Source organism: Pimephales promelas, chromosome 2 (assembly GCF_988280905.1).
Source record: "Pimephales promelas chromosome 2, fPimPro1.hap1.1, whole genome shotgun sequence".
Lineage (NCBI taxonomy): Eukaryota > Metazoa > Chordata > Actinopteri > Cypriniformes > Leuciscidae > Pimephales > Pimephales promelas.
The window spans coordinates 50,291,159-50,296,158 of NC_142770.1; positions in this window are offsets into that span (position 1 = coordinate 50,291,159).

Below are 5,000 nucleotides of genomic sequence, written 5' to 3' on the forward strand. Positions count from 1 at the left end.
TTTTTGGCACCAGAGCCGGACCCCGCCACGTGCGCCGGGCTCGTGCCCAGGAAAGATGCACCCTGCCTGGGGTGCACTTTTCAGAAAACCAGCCTGTCTTTTCCTGGAGGTCTCGTACTTCCAGAGCTCCGACGGGGCGTAGTCTGGATTTTATATGCCCACCCAGAGTGAGTCTGAGTGGGACTCACGACGGTCTGATCGCTGGTAGGGGTCCTCTGTGTTTGCCACCACCACGCTTCCCCCTCTCTCATACATCCCCGAAGGCCCGTTTTAGGACCGTCTTCGCTCCAGGCGGAGCTCCAGGGGTGGCGGGCAAATCTGAATCTGGCCCAGGACGGGCCACCCTCCCTGGGCTGGCCAGGGAGGTCTGAGGGCATGGAGCTTTGGAACCACACCACGTTATTGGACTCTGTCTATTTTTTCCCCCAAACTTTGGCACCAGAGCCGGACCACCACACCATGTGCGCTGGGCTCGTGCCCAGGAAAAGATGCACCCTGCCTGGGGTGCACTTTTCAGAAAACCAGCCTGTCTTTTCCTGGAGGTCTCGTAACTTCCAGAGCTCCAGCGCGGCGTAATCTGGATTTTTACATGCCCACCCAGAGTGACTCTGAGTGGGACTCACGACGGTCTGATCGCTGGTAGGGGGTCCTCTGTGTTTGCCACCACCACGCTTCCCCTCTCTCATACATCCCCGAAGGCCCGTTTTAGGACCGTCTTCGCTCCAGGCGGAGCTCCAGGGGTGGCGGGCGAATCTGAATCTGGCCCAGGACGGGCCACCCTCCCTGGGCTGGCCAGGGAGGTCTGAGGGCATGGAGGTTTGGAGCCACCGCACATTTTTTGTACTCTGTCGTTTTTCGAGATCTGGGCTTCAGAGTCGAGCCCAGGCTCCGTTTCAAGGTGGGCATTGGGCTTCGTTCTTGCCCAGGAGACCCGCACCCTGCCTGGGATGCACTTTTCAGAGAAACCGGGCCGCCTTTTCCTGGAGGTTCTCGTGTTTTTCAGAGCTCCACCACAGCAGAGATTGAATCCTCTTCCCCAGCCAGAGTGCACCCTCTCTGGCTTGGGTGAGTGCCTTGAGTGCCCTGGAGGTCCGAACCAACAGCACGTTTATGGACTTTGTCTATTTTTCCAAATTCGACTCCAGAGTCAAGCCGGCCAAGGGGCTCTCTGAAGGCCCCTCTCTCCCTCCCTCATCCTCTACAAGAGCCCCATGGTCCGTTTTAGGACCGTCTTCGCTCCAGGCGGAGCTCCAGGGGTGGCGGGGGAAATCTGAGTCTGGCCCAGGACGGGCCACCCTCCCTGGGCTGGCCAGGGAGGTCTGAGGGCATGGAGGTTTGGAGCCACCGCACCTTTTTGGACTCTGTCGTTTTTCGAGATCTGGACTTCAGAGTCGAGCCCAGGCTCCGTTTCAAGGTGGGCATCGGGCTTTATTCGTGCCCAGGAGACCCCGCACCCTGCCTGGGATGCACTTTTCAGAGAAATCGGGCCGTCTTTTCCTGGAGGTTTCGCGTTTTTTTTTTTTTTCAGAGCTCCACCACAGCAGAGATTGAATCTGCTTCCCCAGCCAGAGTGCACCCTCTCTGGCTTGGGTGAGTGCCTTGAGTGGCCAGGGCCAACATCACCCACGGGCATCGGGCTTTATTCGTGCCCATGAGACCCGCACCCTGCCTGGGATGCACTTTTCAGAGAAACCGGGCCGTCTTTTCCTGGAGGTTTCGCGTTTTTTTTTTTTCAGAGCTCCACCACAGCAGAGATTGAATCTGTTTCCCCAGCCAGAGTGCACCCTCTCTGGCTTGGGTGAGTGCCTTGAGTGGCCAGGGCCAACATCACCCACGGGCATCGGGCTTTATTCGTGCCCATGAGACCCGCACCCTGCCTGGGATGCACTTTTCAGAGAAACCGGGCCGTCTTTTCCTGGAGGTTTCGCGTTTTTCCAGAGCTCCACCACAGCAGAGATTGAATCTGCTTCCCCAGCCAGAGTGCACCCTCTCTGGCTTGGGTGAGTGCCTTGAGTGGCCAGGGCCAACATCACCCACGGGGCATCGGGCTTTATTCGTGCCCAGGAGACCCGCACCCTGCCTGGGATGCACTTTTCAGAGAAATCGGGCCGTCTTTTCCTGGAGGTTTCGCGTTTTTTCCAGAGCTCCACCACAGCAGAGATTGAATCTGCTTCCCCAGCCAGAGTGCACCCTCTCTGGCTTGGGTGAGTGCCTTGAGTGGCCAGGGCCAACATCACCCACGGGCATCGGGCTTTATTCGTGCCCATGAGACCCGCACCCTGCCTGGGATGCACTTTTCAGAGAAACCGGGCCGTCTTTTCCTGGAGGTTTGGCGTTTTTCCAGAGCTCCACCACAGCAGAGATTGAATCTGCTTCCCCAGCCAGAGTGCACCCTCTCTGGCTTGGGTGAGTGCCTTGAGTGGCCAGGGCCAACATCACCCACGGGGCATCGGGCTTTATTCGTGCCCAGGAGACCCGCACCCTGCCTGGGATGCAGATCGGTTTGTGTGAGTCCTGGTTGTGTGAGCGTTACCCTTCTACATCACCCCCAAGGCCCGTTTTAGGACCGTCTCGGCTCCGGGCGGACAGCCGGGGGGCGGGGGGCGAATCTGCCTCCGGCCCGGGTCGGAGCTCCCTCCCCGGGGCCGTGCGTGGAGACCCGTCGCGCCCGGAGCTCCCGTGCAACCCCACGTTTTGGACTTGGGTTTTGGAGCGAGCGAGCGGGGTCGAACCCCGGGGGCCGAGCCGCCACGGAGTCCCCGAGCCCCGGGGACGAAGCCCCGGGAGCGAGGTCCCTCCGTGGAGGCGCGAGCCCCCAGGGCCCGGCCGCCCGCCCGGGGAGGAGAGCGCACGCTCCCCTACCCCTCAGAACCCACGTGGCTGGTTGCAGCAGACCCTGTGCACCGGAGGTTCCTCCAGGAGCGCGGGGCTGGGTGCTCTAAGCCCAAGTCATACAGGCAACCATGCCTCCCCGGGACTCCCCCTGCGAGCGGCGGCTGTTTGAAGGACGGTAACCCCACCGCACGGGGCTTCAAACGACCGTAGCTCTCCGAAGGCGGCTCCGATCGACGCCAAATTTTTGTCGGCTGGAGAACGGGACGAGACCTTTCGAATGAGACCGCCCCCAGCCCCGTGGGCCCCCGGGGGCCCGAGATACGGGCCCCCAAAGCGCCCCGGAAGCGGAAAAACGCAAATATCTCGCCGAAAACTCGACGTGCCCGGCCGAGGCCGGGCTCATTCGAACCGTCTCGCCGAGCTGAACGCGTCCATATGCGTTTCGTCGTTTTTGGTCGAGTATTCGCGGAGATATCGGCCGAAAACCCTCGGCCGCGCTCTGAAATGGCGCCCGCCGATGACGTCACGATCCCGGGAGAAAATCGCCCGTATCTCCGCGACGCGAAGGCCCAGAGAGCTCAAATTTGGGTGGCGAGGTCCCACGGGGGCCCTCGCTCGAACCAGGGCGGCGGCGGGCCCCGGGGACGCCCCCTACCGGATCGCCGTTCGCCGGGACCCCCGACTTTGAACGGCTATAACTCGGGGACCCGGGCGAGTTGGACCTCGTGGGTGGGCTCTTTCGAAAGGCCCCGTCCGGCACTACGGTCGATTCGAGTTTGGGGAAGATTGGCCCGGGGGTTCGCGAGATATAAGCCAAAAACGCCGCGCCTTTGACCGGGCCTAACTCCCTGACCCCGAGGCCCCCGGGGACGCGGGTGGCCTCTTTGGATAGGGCCCCCCGAGGCCTACGGAAGACCCGAGTTTGAAATTTTTTCGCCCGGCCGTTTTCGAGATATCGGCGAAAAACGGAATCTTCCCGTCCGGTGGGTGGGTGGGTGTGGGTGTGGGTGTCTCCGGGGGGCGGGGGGACTTCCAGGACCCCGGGGGGGCCACCTGGCCGTGCCCGAGGACGGTGCACCTCCCTGGGTGTGCCGTCAGAGCCTCCGGGGCCCCGGAAGTCCCCGCCCACTGCACGTTTTCGGACTTTGAGGGATTTTCGGGCCCCGAATTCGAACGCCCGTAGCTCGGGGACCCGGCGGCCCAGAGACACCGGACTCGGGTCAAGTGTGGCGTCCCGGCGGGCCCCTCGCAAAGAGCCCGCCCCCGAGCTCCGGGGCCCCCGGGTCCCGGAGAAAAGGGGCCCGACGTGTCGGGGGGGCGCCCGGGAAGGAAAGGTCCCAGGGGCCCGGGGCAGGCGGGGTCCGAGAGGGCCCGTGGGGAGCCCCCGACACCCGAAAGGGCGAGCCGCTGGGACCTCCCCTCTCCGAGATACGGGCCGTTTTCTCCGAAAGTCGCCCGCGCGTAACGGGGCCCATCTCGGGACCGGGAGGTCCCAGCGGCTCGCGGCGGCGGGTGCGGGGCCCGCTCTCGGGGACCTTGCTCCTCCCGCCGTCCCGAGCCACGGGGACCTTCCGGTCCCGAGATACGGCCACTTCCTGTCCAGCTTTGACCGGGTGTAACTCGAAAAGTAAGCCGAGTTGGGGCTCCACACTCGGGGGTATTGGGGCCTCTGGGAGGGCCCCCCACGCCGGGTGTATGGGGCCCCAACTCGGCTTGGTTCCGGAGATATGGCCCTTTAAAGTTTCAACTTTGACCGGCTGTAACTCGAAAAGTGAGCCGAGTTGGGGCTCCACACTCGGGGGTATTGGGGGCCTCTAGGAGGGCCCCCCACGCCGGGTGTATGGGGCCCCAACTCGGCTTGGTTCCGGAGATATGGCCCTTTAAAGTTTCAACTTTGACCGGCTGTAACTCGAAAAGTGAGCCGAGTTGGGGCTCCACACTCGGTGGTATTGGGGGCCTCTAGGAGGGCCCCCCACGCCGGGTGTATGGGGCCCCAACTCGGCTTGGTTCCGGAGATATGGCCCTTTAAAGTTTCAACTTTGACCGGCTGTAACTCGAAAAGTAAGCCGAGTTGGGGCTCCACACTCGGGGGTATTGGGGGCCTCTAGGAGGGCCCCCCACGCCGGGTGTATGGGGCCCCAACTCGGCTTGGTTCCGGAGATATG